Here is a 26,462-nt window from a genome sequence, read left to right as displayed (position 1 = left end):
ATAACAATAACATAACAAAAAATAGGTATACGTATGTACATGGATTGATATGTTTTTTTGATTGTATATTTATTTACCACGAATTTATTTTAGCTTTCAAAAATGTGTGTAAAAGGGTAGGTAATTGAATAATATGAAAATATCGACTGGAAAATTTCAAGAGTTGCATGCTAAAATGTTTTTAAAATTTTCTTTTCATAAAGTCCTCTTGATATGCGTTAGAATACTCAAGTATAATTTCCAATTGAAAAATGTGAAATCGTGATTAAAGTAATATAAGAGGTCAAAATAACTCAGTTCAATCAATTTAATGGGTAGTGAAAACTTGATTTTGTGACTGAAAATTGTTTGCCAAAACAAATCAAACAATGCGAAAAAATTTTTTAAAACTTTGCTGTTTTCTGTACAAAAACCTCCATTATGGTGGTTTTAAAAAACAAATTCTGTAGATAGTAAAAATGCGCATTAAAAAAAACGTGATTCAAAAAAAACGGTTTTGGTACCTTCGTCCTTATGAAATTATTTTTTTTTCCAAAACAGCGACGAAAAAAATTCGCAAATTTTGACATTGGTGATTTTTTGGTACGTATTTATCTGAATCAGTCCCCTCAACTTTGCAGGCGGGAAAATATTCAACTTCAATTGAGAATAAAATCAAGAAGGTTGTAATTGTAAATTAAAAACTTTGGAACAAGTAGAAGAAATTTTCGAAGATGAAAATTTTAATTAATGTGAATAAATTTTCAAAACATGATTTGATATTTCATCAAAACATGAACCATAACGTACCTAAAATGCGAAAACGAGATGAATAAATCAAGGAAAAGGGGCTGAGGAGGAAAAAAACAACCCCCACGTTAGTTAATCTTGCATTTTACTATTTTTTTTTTTTTTTGAAATTTCGTTATTCCACGAGTAACATTAAATTTGATGAAAAAATTCCAGACAATTTCGCTGATCTAATTTTCATCTGATTCTTTTAATAAAATTGCTGTTTGAATGAAATATTCTATGCAGGGTTGGGCAAACTCTCCAAAAATAAGGGTAGGCTTTTTCCAGATTCAACTCTTTTCAAAAATAATTAGGTGAGCGTTGAACCCTTTTCAAACTCTTTCATCAGAAAAGTTCAACTCTTCTTCAAAGAAAGTTCGAACTCTTTTTGAACTCTATTCCCCTTGAACTAATCTGAAAGCTTCTGAATCTGACTCAGAGAATTCTATTTTAATGAAAAATCACTATTATAGAATTATAAAAATATGTACCTATTACGTTCATAGCAATAAAATCACTAAAAACCATGAAAAAAACTTGGTGAGTAGTAATGATTAAAGAACTCGCTTCATTTTTAGGGTTCCCCCACCAAGGGGAACCCTATATTAAAATCGCTATGAAGAATTCTTTGACGCGCCACGATATTAAGAAAGGTGTCTTAAGTATTGCGTATTACGCAACACATAAGACACCTTTATACTTGCCAAGTCACTTTCGCATTCTTCAACGAAGCTCTTTGCTAAGAATTTTCAACTTCTGTTTTATCAGCCAACAATTTCTAGAGTTCCTCCAATTGCTCAAATTTATAAGAAATTAATCAGATATTTTACATTAAAATTTTAATTTGAAAAAAATTAATCACTTTTCACTTTGGTTACGTATACAAAAAAATTCTCAAAAAAAGAGGATATTCTTTATCAAATCCTTTTTTTTATTACCAGCAGCATCCTCGAAAATTTGGTTTTTGGGTGTTTTTTAAATATCTTTTTAAAACACTTTCTACACAAACTTTTAAAACTTTAACTCTTTTCTCTTTAAGTAACTAAACTCAATAAAATCAAAAATCCATTTACCTACAAGAGCTACTATAGTACTATACCATAGCAGATTCTAGTGGATTTTAAACAAATCTAATGATTCAGGCAACAGGGGAACCCTATTGCCAGGTCCTGAGGACCTCGCTTGTTCTATTTTTTAACGCCTTGAACATAAATTATTTCAGTCGCTTGGTTCAAAATGCTGAAGCGCTATCTTGTATTATCACAATTGAAATTCAAAAATGAGTGAGGTTGAGATGAATTTTCAAAAGAGTTTTTTGAACTCATTGACATTTTTCAAACTGTATTTAAAAAGAGTTCAACTTTGAGTTAAACTCTGAGTCGAACCCAGAGTTTTATGAGTAGTTCGACCGTTCTATAAACTCAGTGCTCAACCCTAATTATATCTTTCTTTTTTGAACAAATAGGTACCTACGTGATTTTTTATCAAGTCTTTTTGTGAATTTTTGCAATAAAGAATTTGGTTTTGAAAGGGAAAAACTTTCGTGGCCAAATCGAATTTACTGGGTGGCCAAAACTTGGTCACTGGGGGACCATTTTGGCCAAGCATTTATATCTGTAAAAATGCCCTGATTAAAGATTAGTATTCTGTTTGGTCGAGCAAAATCTAATACGTGTTGAAATGAGCCTTTTGTGCGTGGAAAATAATTAGTTAACGCATAAGTTTTCATGTCATGCGATTGTATACAATACACCTACGGTAACCCTTTATGTACCTATAATGATTTCACAGATAATTCAGTATAACTATAGACCGAGTGCAGCAAATATGTATTGTTTATGCAAGCACTCTTATACAGGTGGCCTACCTAGTACAGTACTAGTATATTCACTCAAACGTCAACGACTCAGTGTTCAAATGGACAATAATTTGCAAATATAATCAAGTTCGACACTGTTCACCATAAATTCAAATCCATGCTTCACGGATTCTCCATTACTCGTATATGTATACCTACCAATTTTACAATAAAGGTGCCCACTATTCTGATTTTTCATCATGGAATTCCACCCACTTGGTAAATATTTTTAACGGCGATATTTTCAACGGAATTTTTCAATTTTGTGGTATTTTATGGCCTGTGAACCTTTAGATCTCAAATTACCTGTTCGTTTTGTTGTAGGAATAGTCTGTTGGTAGTTTTAGTGCAGCATTGATTTCCTAATTATTTTTCATGCATCATAAAGAAGTAAATAAAAAGGACTCAATTTGAGCAAGTATTTCTGATCAAATTTAAATTTGAAATTTGAATAGTTGTTTTGATTTCCTCATTGTTGTTTTACTTCCATTCCGACTAGTAGGTATTTGTATGTAGCATTTCGAGCAGATGAATGATGATGCACTTTTTCTTAAGATCTCAGTCTCCCTGATAAAAAAATCTATGTAGGTAGGTAAGTACAAGTACACTATTTCGAAAATGTGAATTTTGAGCAATCTAACTTTGAGCTTGAATCGATATTTTTAAAGATATTAATAATTTCGAATCCAGCCAAAATCCCGTAGCAGTGAACCGAACACACTCATCTACTCAGTTTTCTATCTGGATTAACGCTCAAACTTAATTTTTCAAACTAATTTCAACGAATTATAACACCGCGCGGTGATAAAATAATGAAAAATGTAACGAAATACGAAAATTTCGTCTTATAAATTATTGCTCATTCATCTAGAAGGTAAATCCTGACGTTCGAGCCGACTATATCATTTGTGGTGAAACCGCGCAACGCGAGACGACGTACACACCATCGCGAAAGATAAACGCTTTCGAAGTTTCAAATTTGAACTTGGAATTCAAATAAACTAACGCGTATAAAACTTGGCTAAAACGTAAAAATTAACCCTTTTTGTTTCGCCGAAGATGTTGGTGAGGCTTTCGACGAAGGAGAGGTTGAGCTGGTTATACGCATCATAACTCTGGAGGCTGCTTCCGGCTGCAAATGAGCCATGAGCCGAACCCGGTTACGTAATCCAATTATACGACAATCGGAAAAAGCGACTCGATATAGATTCAGCTTTTGGAAAATTTCAAAACGATAAATTCGCACAGAGCAGTGCGCATGAAAATGGCCTGATTAATCCGCCACATAAAAATGTCATTGTGTGTAATCGATGGTTACACGCTGTTGCTACTGAACGTTACACGGGTATCTACTCATTGTTTCCTTTTTTTTACCTCTTTCTCTCTCTGTCTCGTTTGGTTTGTTTGAAATTTGGCGGTTGTGTTGAGCGAACAGCAATTCGACCGTCATCAATATTTATTAACGTAGATGAAGAAAAATTCAACGGTGCTGAGATAAAGCCATATTGTTAAGCTGGTCCGTACTGTCGTAGGAAAACTTATTTCTAACGATTTTTTGTGTGCGACGATGCGCAATCTGAAAAAGAAACTTCACTCAGGATTCGTATTCTGGGGAAAAAAGTGTATCGAGACGTTGACCCGATATGATAAATCGAAAAAAAAAACTTCCAATTTCAGCAAAGAGCTTTGATGATAAATAGAATGTTAGAAAGGCTAATTTCCAAAGTTTGGCAAATTTTCTTCTACTTTTTGCTCTGATTCAAACTCGGAGCTATTTTGGGCAACTTTAGAAGGAAAATTATCTCCCTGGAAAACATTTCACGTAATGGATTTGATTGTGACATTTGAAAGCATTTAAAGATATCATCATCGTTTCTCGTTTGAAAATTTTTTATTCGTTCGCGTGAAATAAAAATACGATTTTGGATGCAGCGTTGTCATTTGAGATGGTTATTTTTTGCCTGGGTACTTTTCCTCCCTGGTTTTTTTGCACTCATCTGCCGAAAATGTGCCTAAGTTTTCATGTGAAAAAACTTCCATTGAATTTCAGCCTTCCATCCAATAAAAGATCAAAAAGCATTCCAACCTGCAGAAAATTCTTTTGACCAGTCGACAAAAATTAAAAGAGCACACAAAAATGCATCATAACGTCGGGTCAAATTTTTGGAGCTGAATTTCATTTTTCAACTTTTATATGAATTTTCAAAGATTTAAAATTGGTCCATTTCCAACAAAAAAAAATGTTTTAATCAAATTGGTGTAGAAATCTGAAATATAATCAACCTACTGAATGAATTGATAGTGTTTTCCCATTTCCCTCCAAATTGAAGCCTCGGCGATTTTTTAAAAAATTTTCCAGCTCCGAAAAAATTTTACAAAAAAGGACCAAATGAAATTCAACTCTTGAAAGCTTAAATTTATCCGTTCTTGAAGGCCCCTCGATCAATGTAGACATAATCTACTGGAGTGGATCCCCCCCCCAAATTGGCGGATTTTGATCAAATTTAACAGAAACCTTCATTTTGAGTTTAAAATTGAGAATTAGTTTCCCAAAGTGCTCCTGAAGGGGAAATATGAGGCTTTAACGAGGGAGCATTTCAGAAAAATCGTTATTTTTTCGCTCCTCCTGCTACACAACCTACAGATTGTGGAAAAATGGTTCAGTCCCACGTGAAAGTTTTCACGATTCCGAGTCGATCTCTGCTATTGTAGTAAAAATCCAAGACCACTTTTAGGGTTCAGAAGGCAAAATATTGGAAGAGAATGATAATTCCTGAAACTGGGAAAATATTTTGAAACGAAATGGTGCCAATTTTATGTTCATTATTGTCAATTTTAAAAAATTGAGAAAAACAGCCAAAAATTCTCATGAAATTTTTTTGATTTTATAAAGATTGGCAAAATGGCTAAAAAATTGGCACCACTGCGTTCCAAAGTATTTTCTCAGTTCCAGGAATGTTTCTTTTTTGATATTTTGGCACAATTATTGTAAGTAGGTACCTAAAATATTTACGAAGAAAAAGTTTTCAAACCACGATTTCCATTGTTAAGCTATTTGAGATAAACCACTATCAAAATTTTGAGACTTTAGAGGGAGGGGAGCCAGTTTTATTGAAGTAACCTGATAAAATGATGATGACGAAGAACTCTGAACTGTTTTTTTTTTTTACTAAGGATGACTCACTTTGAGGGCCTTATTTTGATTTTTTTTAAAGATTATTTTTTCAAATTGTGACTGCATTTCATAAAATGATTCGTTTCGAAATCCTTTGCTATGAAAATTTAGACACCGATGCATTATGATTCAAAAATAAAAATTTTTCAGATCTATTGAATTTATTTGATTTCAAAATTTTGGAGCTCTGATTTCATAAAAATATTTTCTTGAGCAATCTTATCCTAATATTCGAGAGAAGTCCCCAAAATTATGAGTTTTTCCATCACTCTTGATCTCACATTGAGTCAATTCGAAATCAGAAATACATCATAGATGACTGTGCGGCTCAAACAGAACAGTATAGGTACGAGAGAAACAGAGAAATTTCCTGAACAAGCATCGATTTTCGTATCCAACTCTTTAATGCGTTTCAGAATTTCAAATTTAACCACCTTCTTTTGGAGCTTTCCTTTTTTTTTTGATTTTTTGAGTACTAAAACGATTCCAAAAATGAATTTGACGAGTACATAAATGCAAAGGCATTTAAAAGTACCTAATTTTAGTCAACTTATTGGATTTTTTTTTGTGAAATTTTACTCGATTCTAATTAAGTATCTAAATATTTTTGCTCCGAATAAGAAATGGGATAAAATTGGAAAATTCAAAATAAAATGATATTTATCGTAAACAAATGTTTAAGATTGAAATAATCATAAGACGTGCCCATTGGGTGGATTTTTCCGCATCGAAGAAAAATTTCAAACCTACGGAAATTAATAACGAAAATAATAAATCGTAGGTAGGTACTATAAAAGTGATGACAATTTTACTGAATTCTCGAAACGATGCGATCGTGATTTACGACATTCGAGATGAATGAAACGAACATCTCAAATACATTTTCAGAATTCATCATCATCAATCGGTGTACATGTTCTGGAAGAAAAAAGAAAATCGCAGTTATTTTCCAATTTTCGTGACCTAACGTAAGTATCCGCCCCTTGATAACCAGTAGTACCAGAGGTTGTGTTTTTCCCACAATGTACTTGTACGTGTGCGTTCTGTAAGTATGCAGGAAATAGCAAAGCAACGCTGCGCTGTTATTTCCAACATTTAAACTGTCTTGCTGTAGTTGGGATTTAGAAAATTTATAGCTAAAATGGTAATAATTTCGTTAAAAAATAATCTTTTTGTAGTTTCCCAATGGTAAGTATATTTTTCCAGCACGATGAGTCTAAACATCATAAAAAAAAAAACTAAGATGCATATTTTTTCTTTTATATAAGGAATAAGGATATTAGATAAATCTAAACATTGCATAAGAGACTATCGCCCTCCAATTTTACCCATTTTTTTTCTTTTTCTTTCCTTTTTTTTTTCGTTGCTTCAACTTTGCAGAATATTTTAACGGATGACTAGTCGACATTTATGAGGATGCGGAAAAGCCTGGGAGAATTTTATTGACTCGATATCATTTTGTATTCTGGTGAAGTTCGAAGGCGTGAACTTTTCATCGATGTTGTTTAGCTCTTTTTTTCTTTTTTCTTTTTTTCTTGTTCCTACTTCCTAGCTTTAAAAAAATAATCCAATTTGGGTTCATTTTTACATCAAAGTTCGACCTATTATTTAACAAAATAACTCGTCGACTATTCATGCTACCATGTTAATTAGTACCTGCGGTTACAGTTTCGTGGTTGAAATTTCAATCAGTTCGGTTAGAAGTTATCGGCAATTTCAACCATCTCGAGATTAGAAAAAAAAGCTATGGTGGCCCATACAGAATGAATGCGCAATGTAAGTAGATGAGGTAGAGGTAGGTACATACAATGAAGAAAATATACCTCACGTGAAAAAAATGACCAACTTAACTTTCTCTGAAAGTAATTAAACCACCTTCAATGGTAACTATGCCGAAAAAAAAATCTTCTACAAAACAAACACTTTTATATTTTTAATGAAACATTTCAATTTCAATTTTCCGTTTTTCTTTTTTTTTACTATGCTATTGAATGTAAATGAAGTTACAAAAGTAAAACGTTAGATAACGTAATACTCGAAATGTAAACTTTTATTCATTTATTCGCATTTTTCTATCATCGAAATTACTTTTTCTGCGTTAGTTGTGTTTTTAGGGCGTTTTTTCAATACCTACTTATGGGATTTTACGTTCTTACGCAACGAATCGTAAGGATACGTAAGCGTTGTTTAATTGAAATTAACTTCTTGAGAGAAGTAGAGTAGATGCGTACGATAAAGGGTAAAAATACCTACTATAAAGACCGTTTCAGAGCTTAGAAAAAACATCCGGTGTATAAGGGGTTGAGTTGATAGTACGCTTTATTAGTTTCATCTCTAACCTAAATTTGTTTTAACAAGAGTACCTACCTACTACCTACTGCTGTATCTTCCTACATATGAAGCCATTGGGGTTAAAAGTGGTTGCTGGGGTTCTTTGCTAATGCAGGTTATTACATTAACCAGCAACTTTCACCGTAACATTCGGTAATGAAATTATATACAAGTTTATCACCTTGTTTTAAATACGTTTTCGTAGTACTCTCCCTCTCGTCACATTACCTATCAACGAATAGTTTGCCTATCTGAGTATCTGTGTCTCAGCTGTCTTGGAAGAGGTATTTAAGTACACAGATACGAGTCATGTGTATCTCGTTAATTTCAAAATGTCATCTCGAGTTTAGCTTTTGATATTCAAGGATACTAGTAGTTGTATAAAGATGGCTTATCGATAAAAGTCCACATACGACGTTGAGTGTTTATTTCTATACGGTTGGTGAACGTGTATTGAAATTATTACATAATTCATACCCTATAGGTTCAGGATCGTAAAACGGTCGTAAAACAGATTCTTAAAATCGTCTTAATCCTTTAACGTCTTGACGTAATCCTGTAGATGAATTTAGAATATTTCATCGGAAGAGATGAATAAAAAAATAAGACTATGTTTTTTGTATTGAAAATGTGGCAAATTTATCGATGTGGGAATTTCTACGCACAAGTTTTTGAACTTTTAAAAGTCATCACATATTTTAAAAATCGAAGTTACACTTGTATTTAATCTTTTTTTGATAGAAATGAAAAAAAATGGGGGAAAAATAAATCTCATTAACACTTTCTGGTTTTCGATGTCTATGATCATGCACAATTGCATACGACGACTTGTAGCTCTATAAATTTTATGAAGATAACACTGATGCTTTTCTGATAATTTTCTGCAAAAGGAAATCATTTTTCTGAAAGAAGACAAAATATGGTACCTAACATTAGATTTTAGACTAGTTCAGCTTTGAATGATGTTTTCAATTTCAAAGACTAGGGTATTGGTATTTCACTTCTACAAGAGAAAGTTCTCCCACTGGCAAAAAAATGTTGGGATAGAAACGCAGAAAAATTTATTGGGTATTCAAAAATGCATCACTGTGCACCAGGCAAGAATTCGAGTAGGTAAGCTACTGGATTTCATTTTCCAATTTTTTACGAATTTTTAAAAATTCACATTTTTCTCACTTTTTACAAAAAGCTTCAAATTTTATCAAAAGATGAAAATATGAAATTAGGGTTGTATACCATATTTTTGATTTTCAAAATTGAATGGTGGTGGTTTTAAGCCATTCCAGCCTTCAGCAAATTTTATTTAGATTCTTCAGTTTCGAAAAAGTCTCATAAAAAGAGCCGAAATCAAATTCAGCACTTGGACTTTTTGGTCTTTTCCCTCTTTATTTCTAATCGATTCAGGCACGTTCAAATCAAACCCTATTTCCATTTTTAGCCGCTTCGAATCCTGAACTTCGATTAATCTATGTGACTTACTGAAGATGCATGTCACCCAACCTCATTGTTAGAATCAAATTTTGAGCGGTCGTAGTTGATTTAGTCATTTTTAGCAAAATTTTGAAATACAATTACTAATTTTTTTTGCAAAAAGAGTAGGTACCTACAATCTGAAGATGATGGATACTAAAATCGGCGTTTTAAATCGATTTTCGATCATTCTAGACCAATCTGGAGCTTCCAGAAATTAAATGAATTTTCTCCAGAAATTTAAAAATGACTCCAAAAAGCGTTGTGATTAATATCGACAGCGGAAAACTCAATATTGTCGCATAAGTGTGACATTCTGAATCGATTAGGGCAGGTTAATCGCAATTCGGAAGTTTACAATTTAAAAAACGTATTTTTTGGAAAGTCTAAAATCTAAAATTTTAAAAATATTACAAAACCGTGTAATATTAACTTTTACCGAAGCTCTAGATCAGTACAAAAGAGGTTTCAATTGATGGGAGGAAGATGAACATTAGGTGGTATTTTGGAATTTTAATAAAATCTGACCCTCTTGACTTGTGAAAAAAAAATAAGAAGAAGAAGAAGGAGAAGCTCGCGAGAATGGAATAACTATTTCCACTGTTTTAAAAAATTCACCAAAAATTGAAAAATCAACTTTGGCAGCTCAAAATTTGATTCCGAAATAAGGGTACTTATAGGTACATGCATGTTCTTTTAGTCATCCAAATTTCTCCTCAGAAAGAATGACCCGAAGGCCAATGTCCCAAATTCGCAGCATTTGAACTTTCTGACCAGGATTTCTGGCACGACGTTTTTTAATTGAAACTTTTCACAAAAGAATCCGCTTCCAAAAATTTCAAAAACTGACATTTTGAAGATTTTGAAGCTGAATTTCTGGTATGAAAAACAAAAAAATGTTATTTTATGAAATTGTCCATCTCTGAAATTGAAGGATCTGGAGGCAATCGGATAGTCTCACCCTTGAAAATGACAGCGTCTTCAATTTTACACAAATTTTATTCTGCAAGATTACCCTACTTTCGTTTTTAGCCTTGAAAAGTAGTGTCAAAAACGACGATCAAAAATTTGATTTTTGAAAATTCAAAACCACTGCCCATGCCCTTATTTTAGTTGAAACACGTATCAAGAAAACTAAATTTTAGCCTTTCAGAAAGTGTTTAGGGCCTAAGTTTTTAAGATTTCAATTTGAAAAACGCTTTGTTTTGTTTTGTTTCTTATTTTAAATAAAATCGTGAAAAAATCGAAGCATTTCACATTCTAGCGATAAAAAGTTTTTCACTTAAGGAAAATTGCTCCTAACTTCTTTTCAAGTCAACTTCCAGTTTCACTGACCATGACCCCATAAAATAACTCATTCACATTGACAAAGAAAATACTTCAACCGGCAGAAAATTTTATTGAGCTGGACAAAGATAAATTGAAGGAGCATGCAACAATACATCAGCAGTCAAATTTCATAAAATTGGCTTGGAACCCAGAAATAGCATCGTAACCCAATTTTTGCCTTCAAAATCGATTGGAAATTGGGTTCAAAAACCATTTTGAGAAGTTCTATGAAGCCTTTAGCAGATCTTTAAAAGTTGAAATCTTCACACAATTTTACTCAATGAAGTTGGAATGTTGAAATTTACTTTAAGTAGATATGCCCTTATTTCAACAGGCTCTAAGTTGATTGGAGAGGTGGTTTCAAGCTGTTCTGAAGTCTCAAGCAATATTTTGGAAATTCCAGATTTTCAAAAAAAAAACATAAAAACTGTTCAAATTAACTTTAGCACGTGGGCTGTAAACGTGATCGGTGATTGGTACATGTCAATGACTTATTTGATCAATTACAAATTATTTTTCCAAATCAGTTCTTGCCACTCTTTGAGAATCTGGAAGTTCTGAAATGTGGCTCAGGTTCGAAATGGCATAAAACCATCTCAAAAAAAAATTTCTACAACAACGCTTTACTACGTTTTCCATGAATTTTTCACAGCTACAAGACAACAAAGTAAAAGAGATGTAAGTAAACAGTTTTGGTGCTGCTAATCCTAACCACATTTTCTTTATCGCACGTGTAACCTCACGAAATCAATGGAGGATGAAATCATCACCTCATTCGAAGGCATTTTTCAACGTTGAAAAAATACGCCTTATCTGAACAACACATTGTATACCTACCTACCTAACCTACAATGTATTACTCCCTTCAATGTAATTATCAAATCCCGAATACGGAGAAGCGACGAATGATCCTCAAGAGAATCGTCGTCAAGGAGAAGTTAACCTGAGAAATATAGACTACTTGAGAATATCGTTGCTATCGATACGACGAGGTCTAAATGTCTAGTGAGTAGACATACTACAGAATATCTGCCTATAAGTAAATGTATTTACTTATTGTACACTCAACTCTGAAATGATTACAGAACGACTAGGAAGAGAGTCTGCATTAGAGGTTAACTTTTGTACATCGTGACCTGCAAACAGTAGGTACATATACGAGCTGCCGACGTGGACTTGTCGTTAAACATACGTCAAACTTTGGCAAAACTGACACAAATATAGGCATAGGTATATAGAGATGAGGTACACCATAAATAGGGAAATTTCTACGTGAACGCGCGGTGCACATCTCTTTGATAAATAAAATCTCCCGCGAGTAGAGGTACGTAGTATAAGAGACGTACCTACGTCTACGTACGCCGACGTTCAATGTAAATTGTATTAACGAAAGTCTTATTAATTCGCGGTAATTTAATTCCTCTTAAATCTGTCACAAAGTAAAATATTGTTAGCGAAAGCAAAGCAACGCCTTATATAAAAGTCTCAACTCTTAAACGATATTCAACCGCTTCGTCGTCTCCGTTGCCGTTTCAATTTTCAAATACTTACTCGTATACGAGTATGATAGCTGGAAAGCGGGGCAAAATTTAGCGAAAATTCTTCTCATGCTACCTCTCCCTGCTACGCGGTGCAATTTCACCATCAACTATTTAACACGTATAATGTTTTTAAGGTGGATATATATTTTTTTCTCAACCCTGCTCTAGCTGCCATGCCACAATGTCTCGCTTCTTCTTCGCACATGCGATGCGATAAAGTACCCGCGAGATTCGCTACCGGCTTCGCCACAGAATACCCGTATACTATACGAAGAACCAATACGTAAAGAGGAATTATTATAAAATATATGGCCGACAAGAATGAATAATGGTTTTTCGTGAGCTTATATACGTTTCGTTTTGATTAAACATTATCCTAAATATTCGTGCGAAAGCCTATGCTTTGCAAGAAAATATTACATTTAACGTTTTACACCCCTGAAATCTAATAACCGCCGTGGTGGTCGTGTAATCCATTTTATATTAGATAATCTTATTTAACGACAATGCCATCGCCTAGCTAGGTGTACCTATTCGGCTACAGCGGCAACAACGTCACCATTATAAGCATCATCGTTTCCCATCTCACTTTTCCCGCCCATTTACATGCACGTTTTCTCGAACCTAAATCACGAATATTATCTCAACGCTATAACAATTAAAGAGTCGAGTACCTAGTTTGACTTTTTAATGTTTTCATTGCCTTTTCACGTAGTCACATACTATAGAGAGATACTAAGCATATAAAAACGTCTCCTTTGCACAAGAAGACCACCCTTCTCCTCCAAAAGGTCGCCAGTCACCGTCTAGATACGAATTAGCACATGCACTGGCGCTAATTCTCAAACCAACTTTACATTCTACAACACCATAGTACATACAAACTCTATACTTACTAAAACATTCACCTTCGCCAACTAATCTACCGAATAGGTGTTTTCTCCTGACGATGTCAGCATTTAACATGTGCGTGTTTCTGTATTTATGCCTACCAACAACAACGCCTTATGGTATAGGTATATATTCGCATCCTACGCAGGTACCTAGTACCTACCTATAGACCTGCACATACAAACTCGTACCATTCGTCACGAACCTCGCGTAACACCAACATTCCGAAAGGGATAATTTTAGCCGTGTTTTATTACCGAAATGCTGAAATTACCCAAAAATTTCGCCTATTTTTTAATCCTTCATTAAATTTTACTTGTGCATTAAGTCCAACATACTTACTAGTGGAAAAAACAGGTGACATTATGACCTACTTGTTCATCGAGCTGGAAAAAAATGGCGTTAATTTTTACAATTATTAGGTCATTTTCTCTCTCTCTCGCTCGTTTTCTTTTAAATGAAAATAAGGCTTCGTTTTCGTGAAACGTTTCGTCCAATGTTACGCGTGTTTTAAAAGTAGCCGAATTTATGGGTGAAATGAACTATATAACGGATGTTATTAATATTATTATTGTATGTTTGTTTGGTATTTACGGCGATGACAGGATTGACCCTTTCGGCTTTCATTCCTGGAAAAAATCTGGCCGATGGAATTTAAAAAAAGATTGAAAAGTTAGAATTACTCATGAAACATTTTTTTTTTATTTTTGAGAATGGGAAATCTTGAGAAAAAGCACCTTTTTCCTTTCTTCAGGGAAAAATTCGTGGTCGTTTGGTTAAAGTGAACATTGAAATCACTTGAGATTTCAGCCATGAAAATTTACGAAAAACTTAGCTCGACTTTTTTTTGTTTCCAGACATTTTCCCGAATAAAAAAATATCCGAATTTTTTGTTCACGAATCCAATTTACCGAATCCCTTTTCCCGAATCCTATTTTCCGAATGAATGTTTCCCTAATCCCTATATAACCAATAGAACCTACTTCCCGAATTTTTGATTTTAAAATGCTCTCAAACACTTTTCATGCTTTTTTTTCTCAAGGAAGATGAATATGCCAAAAATATTTTTGTATTATTGAAAGATATTATTAGTTAAGGAATACATAATTTCAGATGTTGATGTTATCGGCTAATGCAGGCCCGTAGCCAGGATTTTTTTCAGTCAGGGCAGATAGAATTGTAACCAGGGCATGAAAATTTATCGAAATTTATGAGTTATTGGGGGGGGGGTCGCAAATTTTGTATTTGGTTAATAATTCAAGCAGTCGTAGCTCTTGGAAATCAGTATTTCGAGAGGCATAAAAACAATGGTACTTGAATAATGATTTTTTTTTTAGAAAAATTTAAAATTGAAAAAGAAGAGCAAATGGGCCCGAGCGAAGCGAGGGCAAAAGCTCTCGAAAATCAGTATTTTGACAGGTATAAAACTACGTTTTTTTTTTATGTGATAAGTTACTCATAAAAAGTTTATTATTTTGCTTCAAAATTGTAAAATTTAAATGATGATTTTTTTGGAAAATTTAAAATTGAAAAAAGAAAAGCAAACAGACCCGAGCGAAGCGAGGGAAAATCCCGAAAATTATAGTATTATGAAGGGTATATGAAAACGTTGTTTTCTTGTATGATATAATTATGAAGAAGTTTATTATTTTTGTTTTAAAATTTTTAAAAATCCGAATGATTATTTAAAAAAAAAGAATTTCAAACTTGAAAAAGAAAAGCAAACAATCCTAAATGAAGCGAGTCCAAAAGCTTTCAAAAATTCAATCACGTTTTGAAAAGTAAAAATAAAAGGTTTCTTTATGTAGAGAGGAGTTTATTTTTCTGATTCAAACTTTGAAGTTGAACATTTCTTGAATTTAAACAATACCTAAGTTTTCTATGCGAGAAAAGAAGATGCAAATAGCACGAGCGAAGCGATGGCAAAAGCTCTCAAAAATGTGTGATTCAAAATCTAAAAAAGTCGACAAATGAGCCCTTTTCTACAAAATTTGTTCAAAATTCCGGAAAAAGAGGAAAAATTGAAAATTTGGAAAAAGTAGGACTTTTGGATAAAATTGTTGAAAAATAGGACTTCAGTAGGACCACGACCTGTTAGACACCTTGAATAGGTATGCAATTATTTTGAATGCAAAATTGCAAAAAATGAAAACATGGTTTCAAAATTTGTTTGAAAGAGGAGAAATTTGCGAATTCGTCCAGCCAGGGCAAAGCGTTTTGCCAGCAAGGGCGGCGCCCTGGCTGCCCTTATGCTGGCTACGGGCCTGGGCTAATGCCTTTAAAAACTGAACCTTTTCTCCGGCATCTTTGTACCCAGGGTACTGTAAAGTCACTGTTTGTATATTATTGTTTGCAAGGCGAGTCACTTCGGTTTGGCAGTGTTCTTCACTCTTTTGCCCAAACTGAGTGCTGCTTGCTCCTTCCGCAGTTCATTGACAGCCGAGTACAAATCAGGATGGTGCTTCGCGACAATAACTCGGAATCAATTGTGCGTTTAGCATTATGAAACCACCGCCTATTACCACCCTAACCACCACAAAAAATTATTTTCCATAGCAATTTTTGTTCAGGAACCCGAGCGAGGTACCTACCAAATAAACAGCCTTAGGAAAAAAGCATTAGGGAAAATGTCCATTCGGGAATTAAATTTCGGGGAACCTGGATTCGGGAAACTACATTCGGGAAATGGGATTCGGGAAATTGGATTCGTGAATAAAAAATTGAATCGGGTACCTATTTTTTTATTCGGGAAAATGTCCATTCGGGGATCCGGATTCGGGAAAATGTACCAGAATCGAATTTTTTGGTCATAAGATCAACAGATCGATAAGTTTTCAAGGTCAGTGGAAATGTCAAAATGATCTGGAAAAATAAATTATTGAAAATGGTTAGGTACTGTAGACTAATATGGAATCCTCTCCATTATTCAGTCACTGACTTTGCTCATTTTTTACCTATAAGCATGAGAATCTATAGGAAAAACTCAAAAAAATTCAACAGTCCAAAGGGAAAATTGAAGGTTCTAACAAGTTTAACATTTTTCAGAATGGTCTAAGTAGTCTTCAAAATACCATAGTACAAAGTGAAAAATCCAATCGCACACCACGAAATTTTGATGAGTTTGTGCTCAAAAAAATATGTTTTTCACTTGTGTCGAAAATATGTAGCTTCGAAAACATGACGAAATGTAGTTGGAATATGACCTAAAAAGAAGATGATTAGAGTTGAAATATCTCAAATCGCACATTTCGATTTTTTAGGATATTTTTTTAGTAAATCTGGGGCCCACAACTACCTAATGTTATTCGGCAACTTTTCGGTTTAGATTTTTAAACAGATAGGACAATTGACCTGAGGGCAAAAGTGTTCTAAAATTCACGATATCATTCAAGAAATTTTTTTCAAAAATTCTATTAGATACATACCTACTTAACTTATTTATTTAAAAAAATAATTTTGTCCGAACGAAGCAACGAAAGGCGATGATGAAAGTTTTCAAAAAATTATGATACATACAAGAGGTGAAAATTAATTGCTTTTCAATTTGAAAATGATTTCACTTGCAGCAAGTTGAAAATTTTGAAGTGTGTGGATTTATTTTTAATTACTGCAGCTTCTCAAATTTTCGACTTGACAATATCAAGGGAGTGCCGAGGGAAATCCCCAAAGTCCATTAATTTCATCCCCAACTTAAATGAAGGTAAGTAACAAATTTATTCTTTCAGAATTGTTTTGTATAGATGGTATAGACTTTCTGAAGTACAAAACGATGGTTTTTTTGTCACGATTTTCGACACTTACGATCGGATTTTTTGGTTACAATATATACCTACCATAAAAAAGCTCAAGACACCATCAACCTGAATTTGGCCAAATTCGTCCATTTTTTCTATACTTATACTTGACTTTACTTTTAAAAACAGAATCGTACCATTTTGACAACCTACTGAATCGATTCGTTTGGTTCAAACCATTTTGAGCAATTCTAAAAGCTCGATAGCAGATTTTTCAAAGCTACAATTTTGAAAAGATTTTACCAAATGAAGCTGAAATGCTAAAATTTACTTCAAACCCAAATTTCAACATGTTGAGTTGATTGAAGGTGGTTTCAGGTGACATTTTGGAAATTTCAAATTTTCATAACCGTGCCATAAAAGTGCATAGGTGATGTAAATTTTAGTTTTACAACTTTATTAGGTTGGAGAACTGCTCAAAATGGTTCGAAGCCGATTTTAATCGATTCGAAGGGTCGAAAATAGAGGTTACATACCAAAATTCAAGTTTCTGGGTATTTGATGAAATTTCGTTTTTTACTTTTTCAAGTGGCTACTTTTGGGGAAAGTGGAAAATTTGTGCCAAACTTGGTCACCAAAAATTAAATTTAAACATGTTATCTCGCTCAACAACATTCTTAAGAAACTAACGAAATTTTTAAAAAAATTCGGCTTAAAATTCATAATGGAAGGTATCAATAAATTAACTTGCTTGAAAATTTTTCGGAATACAACTATTTTCGATGAATTCAGCAATCTTGAACCTTCCCTTAAAAATTATCAGACTTACCAAAATGCTAAACGACTTACTTAACTTCTAATTTTTCTATTAGTTGAACATCTTAGTGGCCACATTTGGACATTTCACCTAATACATTCCAATTTCAAAAAAATTGAACATCGTCTAGTAGGTACATATACCTACATATTTTTAAAAAAAGCTATACGAAAAAAAAGACTTGAAAAATTACAAATTTTAAACTTTTGTTTGGGTATAACTACAATTTTATTGGTAAATGGTTAATCAAGAGGTTCTGTTTTCAATTTTTGAGAAAATACGTATTTATTCACTTTCTTGCGACTTTGAAGACCTTTATGACCAATGAACACTCAGCTGAAGCGAAAAATTTTCTTACAGACAAATTAAAAACGACTTACCTACGAGTACTTATTTCCATATACTTATCCTGGTAACTATATAGGTATACGTAGTACGTCGGTGGCAGGTACACATACCTATTCGGCTATTCTGTAATGTACGTTCTACAACGAAAGCTTCTACTCACCTGAAACATAAAAAAAAAAATGAAATTATGTGGATTAATTAGTATGAATTAAAAATCTCATAATTTAATAAACTATTAGGTAAGTATATTGTAGTTACTGGGTTGCTTCGGAAGTTTTCTAATTTCTGAATGACCAGTAAATAATTTTGTCTCTCAAAGTTTTATGTATTCCCGATTCGCGCAAATGGCAAAATATTTTGCCAATGCCACTAGGTGTACTAATGGCAAAAAAAAGGCAATATAATGGCAAAGCTCCAACCAATGAGAAGACAGCATTTTAACTTTGCCAATGTGGCAAAAGATTAAATTTTGCCAATAAGATTGCCACTGGTGGCAATCTCATTGGTAAATGTTTTGCCACCGTTTTGCCACTAGTGACAATTTAATTGGCAATTATTTTGCCTCTGTTTTACCACTGCTGGCAATCTCATTGGCAATTATTTTGCCAATGATTTTGCCACTCAGTGGCAATCCTATGGCAATTGATGTAGGTACCTGTAAAGAACACATTTGAAATTTGAAAATCGTTTATTTTAACGGTCAAAGTTGCAGGGAATGATGCAATTAATGTCTGAAGTCGAAAATCAATCTGTACCTAATTATATGTACCTGTATACATTCATTGTAGCATTAGTACCATATGCTTTGTTTTATCTTGTTGTAAGTAGGTACACGCATATTATGTAATTTGGTTTTCAAGTGATTCAGACGTTGTTACAGTATTGTTTTCATTAGACTATCATTATGGAAACTGCATAATCTAAAGACTTGGCTGGTACATGGTGAGCATAAATACACCCAAGTTATGATACCTACCAGATGATGTGATTTCCTCAACGATCACTGTAACATAACGTCTGAATCACTTGCAATCAATTCGCAAAATACATACGTGCATAGGTATAGGAAGTTACAAATACCCACACCAAGATAAAACAAAAGTCATGGTACCTATCCCATGATAGATGTATACAGATGTATGGTACTTACCGATTCATCTTCGACTTCCAGACGACATTTTCACGCATCAATTATAACCAAATTTCTGTACAACGTGTTCACTACTTCACCATCAACTGAAAACTGAACCAAAGTATGAAGTAACCAACGAGGCAGAGTAGAACATGCGCTCGACTCTGCCTAATCTCATCTTATCTTCCCCACTTCTGCGAATAGATTATTTTTTGAAATTTAACGGACAAAGTTTTGTCACTATTGGCAAAATATTGTAAACGTTGGCAAAATTTTGTCAAAACTAGCATAAGCAGAGTGTAATCTGTATTGTAGCAAGTTTTCAAAATTGCCATCACTGGCATTTTCGTCTGGTTTTCATTTCAATTTGAGCTTTACCACTCTTTTGCCAAGAATGGCAAAAAAAAGTGCCAATCAAATTGCCACTGCGCGAATCGGGTTTAAAATAGGTACAAAAATTAAAAGTATCTTCGAAGGAAATTTTTCGTTAATTTTTTCAGCATAAATCCACCAGTAGGTAATTTACGATCGAAATGGGTACAACAATTACAGAACAAAATATCCACTTGAAAAATCACTCATTATTCAAAGCCCTGTATTTTCTTATCCAAAACCCGAATTCAGCACTCTTTAATAAGGTAAGTATAACCTCGCAGCGGTATTAAACGCCTTCTTTACGCTATTCCTCTTCCCTACGTACCTAGAATTGTATTCATTCGTCGCTAACATTTTCCATTTTTTAATAAGCTCGAAGCTGCGATTCAAAACAAACTCCATTCTTACACAAACAAGGCTCTAAATTAAACATAACATCAGCCATAAATCCGCGGTTTGGAATCGTAAATCCTGTAGATTCAAGTTCCGCACATTTCGAGTCCTACTTTTTGTAAAAGATATTCCAACAAATGGAAAAAATCCGCTTGGAAATGTTCAATGCGACGGTTTCGCAGGAAAATTTGAACCTTTTTTTTTTTTTTACATTCGGCTATTTCACGAGGGTGAAAAATTACGCGCTTGGTTCCTTCCTGCTGGTAAATACGATGAGTATTTTTTTAATCGAACTTCATTAAGAATTTTTAAAATAGATTGGCGTCGTCGATGAAACGTGCATCTTGTAAAGATGCTGTTTTTAGTTGTAAGATTTTATGAAAACTTGAAAAGCCTTAATTTGGAAGTGCAAGATTTTGAATTTTTGGAAGGGAGAGAGAAGGTAGGAAATTAAACGCGGGGAATACTTACGCCAACGCTTAAAACTTTCTCTCCGTTGTTGTTGGAATTTTAATTTTACGTATAATAAAGTTGAAAATGGTTGAGTTTTTACCTAACTCTAGTGCGTGACCGTGTACGTAAGATTTGTGTTTTTATTTTTGCTTCTCGAAAATTGATCGTTGCGTACAAATAAAGAATACAAGAGGGAAAAAAATTATAAAAAGAAAGATTTGCAGCGTCGAAAACATGAAAACCAATCCATCGATTCGACGCTAATAAGAGAATAATCTCGACAAAGAAGAGAATCGTATCATCTTGCGATGACAAAGATGTTAGCAATAGTAGGGAAACACATAAAGCAAAATTCCTGCTACGAGTACACCACCATTATTCAAAATGGTAGGTATCGGCAGGAAGGGGGGGATTTAAGAAAAGATAGGTACCTTTTAACTGCTATCGTTGTATTTGAGAGAAAGAAAGGAAAAAAATACGACCACAAAAAAATATAACTGAAAACCGAAGAAGAAAATTGGATTTTTATTCTCGCGCATCCGTATTGAAATAGGTGAAAGAGAAGTTCGACGATGGGAAACCGTGTGAAAGTACACTTTCGCTTGAAAAAAGAATAACCACGGCGAAGTGATCATGTAGAAGTAACGAAAGGGATATCTTAAAAAACTTTTACTCGGCAACTACGCAAAAATAAGATTTATTACAAACCAGTCGCGGTAAATTGAACAACCTAACGTTATTTTTCATTGAACATGCACCGAAAGTGAGTTATTACAGCGCAGTGAGCTAACTGTCGATGCATATGTGTAATGAAAAATAGGTTAAATTAACAATTAATCGAAAAATATGACTGTGTAATAGCTTAAGGTCTTTGGATTCTCGATTCTCTCAATTTTCGATGTATCTACACTAAGTATTAGATCATTCAAGAGGGACATCCCAAAAATACTCCATCGATGTAAAATGAGCAATGGAAAAAAAAATACAGAAACTCCCAAATCATCAATCCGATGTACAGAAATATATTACACTATTATTCAAATCTCTTACAATAAATACGTAAAATGGCAAACGCAATTTTACCAATCAAATTAAAATTTAGCACAGCCCACGTCTGTCTGTCGTCCCTCTGTACCTCTGTCATTCTATGTAGCAATGATTCATCGACCACGAATTCATCCGAGTAATCAAATCTACGACCATGGACTGAGAGTGAGCGCGACCGAAATGAAAATTCTCTATTTCGTACGATAAGTTGCGTAAAAAAAAACTTGGCTTTGTAGTGTTTTTAATTAAAATTCAACAACATTTTCCACAGCCAAATGAAACGAGAGAAGATGGAACGATAAAAATGCCACTACCTTGTTTCGCGTATCGTATACCAACATCACGTCAACTCATCCTCAAAAAGAACTCTTTTCATCTGCGTATAAAAATATTATTCCGCCGATAAAACATTTCACGATGTAATTTTAAATTCGGATGGAAAGAAGTTGTCTTCGCGTTATGGAGAACTCGATATAGGAAAGAAAATTAACCTTAAATCGACCAATCGTCAATCGTGCAAATCAATCGTTTAACGCGAAGTAAGTAAATAGGTACCTTAACAAGAAGGTTTCACTTTGCTGGAGCTTTGCAGTTTCAAGTACCTACAACTTAAACGTTCGAACAATCCATCCGTAAAGAGGAAAAAACACAGAACAACTTACAAAACGTAATTAACAAGTTTAAAAGGTTAGTTCAACTCATAAACAAGTTTAGTGAAAATTTTCACCTAATTTTTTCCACCTGCCTAAGAACGTACAATGTCGATGAACCGAAAAATACGCCGGATTAATAATTTGCACTGTTAGAACTCATCTATCCTACACGTTATGTTAGAAACACGCATCTATCGAAGTGTTTGAAAATGAAAGTGAAAAAAAAAGGAAAAATTGCGAAGCCATAAGTGCTTAGGGTTCGAAGTAAATATTTAATGGTCGTTTTGCAAAACTACAATGTTAAAAGCTTTCGGTCAAGATTCATTTGCATAGAAACAAGATCTCGAATGAAGTCAAATAATTAATACCCTTTAAACTTTACCCAGCGGGATCATTTTCTTTAAAACGACCCCAAATTAATGTTTAGTAAAATGACCAAGGTCACGATGGTGGTATTTTTTTAGTGAATATTTTGTATGTACTTTCTTTCATAATAAAACGTACGCCATATCGATATTCATTTATAACCATCATTGCTTATCATTTCTCAACTTGGCCGATATTTTTCTGTCGAATCAAATAAAAAAATTCGCTCGTAGGAATTGGTTTTCCTTTCTTCGTGTTTGTCTCATATTTTTTCTTAAGTAATCTGTCAATTTTGGTAAAAAAAGGAGAGGAAAATAAACTCGCAGCAGAGAAAAAATACGAGTCAACTGGTCAACAAATACATTTTTTTTTTGTCGATTTAGTATTCGAGTAAAAACAAAATAAACTGAAATGTTTTTCGTAGAGATTTAATAATATCTATCTACCTCTATGTGATTTCTGTTAATTAGTTTGAAAAATTGGTTTGTATGTAAAAGGATAAGCATGGACCTGGATCTGAAAAAGGGTAGTGAAACTCGATTAAATTGGAAAATTATGGCAAACATATCGAAAGAACCTAAGGTTTGGACATTTATTATTTTGAACGTGCGTGAGATTACCTCGCTATACATTATATTACACGGATGAACATTAGTTCGAGTATTTAATTAAGTCGTAACCGGAATAAGACGTGAAGAGCGATGGTTTCTAAGTTTTGCCATCGAATGAAGGAAAAAAACAATTAGAAGCAGCAAAATGTTTTTCCTGTCCATTTTACGTAGGAGCAATGATGTATTGGAGTCCAACCTTGCAGCAGTTTGGTAACATAATTTTTTCCACAAATTGCGGCTGTGGGTGGCAGAGCAGATTTACACGACTAGTACCAAGTAAAAGCTATTGAACATGGAAAAAATTGACGACAATTTTGGTTCAAATTCAGATTGATGGTGTGTAGTTGGATGAATTTCATGATAAATTGTGAAAAAAAACTACATAGTAAACGAAATTTTACGACTGTAGATGGGTGGAGGGAATCGTAAAAAAATATCAATTTTGTGCATTTTTGAAGTTCTTGCACCCAGATAAAAAATTCTGAAAAATATTTGTTGTAGCCTTACATCTACGTAAGATAGACATCAGCTACATGTAGGTATGCGTTTTTTTTGCATGTGATTGCACCTCTGAACCAGGGCCATGATACGAATCATTTTTTTTAGCTGTGATTCGTGATTCATGATTCGTAGTTAGTCATTTTCATTCTCGTTTTACAGTTCCTATGATTATATGATGATATTTCACATTTGGTCAATTTGATTGACAATTTCTAAAAATTTACACAAATTTTCACGAGCTTTTTCTCAAAATCTAAGATACCTAAATATTTCATTAGGTAGTTTTTATTCGTATTTATTTACTTAATTGTTTTTATTGCCTTTTAACAAGTTTTTTCAACGTGATGCAATTTTTGTAAAATTTTGTTACCTTACTAACATTTCATCATTTTTTTTGGTAATTTAAATTTGGATCATGCAATCAACCAAAAATATTTCAGAAGAAGGCAAAAATGGGCATTAACTATCATGAAGATTATAAATTCACAAAATTTTCTACTACGAGTAATAAAATACCTACATGATTAATCAAAAATGATTCAAATCTCTTTTTTTGAGCAGTAATTCGTGATTCTTTTTATTTTATTTTATTTATTTCATTTAATGAGCCATATACAGCAACTTATCGGCTAGAGGCTCGTATTTACGAGTGAAAAGCTTAAAATTAAGCTATACAGGAAATAAAGTTAAGTACTTATATGTGCATACGTCATACAATTTTTAATTTTTCTATCTAATTTTGTTGAGATTAAACAGACTTACACTACAGATAAAAGAAAACCCACCTACTATCCCTGACGAACCCTCAGAAATTCAAAAATTCATCTCCCTAATAAAAAACATCAACCTCACAACCCAAATCTAACCCCCCCCCCTTACGGGTGTAATAATCTTGTAATTATAAACACCCAAAAAAAAGAAAGAAATTTAATAACTTTGTCTGTGTGAGAAGGGTTGTCAGAAAGGAGGACCTGGAGTTCGTTAGAACTTAAGTGTCTAGAGCGTTCATTCTGGTAGGAAGGGCAGTCTATCAGTAAATAAGCAATGTTTAGGGGGATGTTGTTGCATTCTGGGCATAATGGTGGGGGCTGTTTAAGGAATATGAATTGGTGAGTGAGAAGGGAGTGGCCAGTCCTGAGTCGGGTGAGAAGAACCTCAGATTTACGTTGAGGTTGCTCAGAAGTTTTCCATAAAGATGTGGTGTTTTTTATATCTACTTTTGAGTTTATTTGAACTTGGGACCTGAGACCATGAAGATTGAAATGCTTCATGCATTAGTGTTTTGGAATGGAGTTTCAAATCAGATAGAGGGATTGGTATGTTGGCAAGGGGGAGGTGGAGGTGTGCCTGTTTAGCTATTTTGTCTGCTAGCTCATTTCCTTGAATCTGGGAGTGTGAAGGTATCCAACATAGTACGGGTGTGCTATTTTGGAAGAGTTGAAGGAGTTCAATGATCTCAAGTGATATAGAATGTGAATACTTTGACCTATAATTTTTTATTGATGAAAGAGCAGATAAAGAGTCAGTAAAAATTATGACATTATTTAAAGAAAAATCAAGGGAATATGAAATTGCAGATTTAATTTCGGATGATTTTCAAAAGACTGCAGGAAAAGTTTTATGACTTGAACCATTTTCTACTGGGGTTTCCAATTTTAAAATTTAACATTGAAAATAACGAAAAATTGATTTTTTTACTGATAGCAGTTTATTATGATCCATCTTAGAAGTAAGAAAGCCGTTTTTGATATTTTTTCTCTTTCCAGGGGTCTTGCATGACTTACAAAAATAATACAATGTTCGATCTATTCAAAAGTTATGTAAAATAGGTAACCCAAAAAAGTGAAAAAATTTCAAAAACGATGTTCTCACTTTAAAGTAGACATAATTGTTATGAGCAATTATCAAAAAAAATTTTGTTGACGTTCAACGTAAATTTCAAACTTTGAAACCGCTCAAGTCAAGGATGCTTTAAATTTTTCTCGCAGCTATTTGAAGACGTTCTACAACTTTTTATCGAATCTTCTCTCCAATTTTTGTAAAAAAGTGAAAGACGCTTTCGACTCACGCTATAGCTTAGTGTCTAAGCATAAGTAGGTATTAGGTAACTACAATTTTGAAAAAAATCGGTTGAAAACAGCCAAAGTTGGAAATTTTTAACGGAAACGTCAGTTTTACTGGATGATAAATTTTTGAACCGGACACAGCTAAATTGAAAGAATAATCGCGTAGAAATATATCTTCATTCAAAACTTCAAGTGCTTGGTGCATTTTTTGATTTTTGAAGAGTTTTTAAAATTTTTGGGCCAAAAATGGGAAAAATCGATATTTGACCAAATGGACCTAGAAAGTAAAATTTTGATCCATGTCTTATTTTTCACTAGCCAAATCGATTAGAAACGGTTTTGAACCATTTCGAGTAGTTTTGGAGTCTTCAGCGGATTTTTGAATGTCGACATTTCAACAAAATTTCACCAAGTAAATTTGGATAAGTAGCTAAAATAATTCATTCTATGCTCTAATTTCAACATGCCGATTCGATTAGAGATAGTTTCAAGCCATTATGGAGCCACCAGAATTATTTTAGAAAAACCAGTTCTTCAAAAGCCGCCCTGAAATCTGCCAAATGTGACTTCATTACGTATGCTTGTGGTTGGCTCTAGTCC

The 26,462-nt window shown here is 33.5% G+C and overlaps 1 protein-coding gene across 8 annotated transcripts in view; it reads right to left on the bottom strand.

Moving 5' to 3' along the window:
* unc-13-4A overlaps positions 1-26,462 on the bottom strand; it is a 209,389-nt gene that overhangs the window by 163,271 nt on the left and 19,656 nt on the right. For 5 of the 8 annotated variants that reach the window (XM_065354841.1, XM_065354845.1, XM_065354847.1 and 2 more), the window contains exon 1: positions 18,298-18,428. The exons of 2 other annotated variants lie outside the window; for them this stretch is intronic. The gene's annotated coding sequence lies outside the window, so the exon portion shown is untranslated. Of the gene's footprint in view, positions 1-18,297; positions 18,429-26,462 lie in introns of those variants that run through there. One more of the 8 variants, XM_065354844.1, reaches the window with a different exon arrangement.

Source organism: Planococcus citri, chromosome 3, assembly GCF_950023065.1.
Source record: "Planococcus citri chromosome 3, ihPlaCitr1.1, whole genome shotgun sequence".
Taxonomy (NCBI): Eukaryota; Metazoa; Arthropoda; class Insecta; order Hemiptera; family Pseudococcidae; genus Planococcus; species Planococcus citri.
This window is presented reverse-complemented; position numbering and strand designations above follow the sequence as displayed.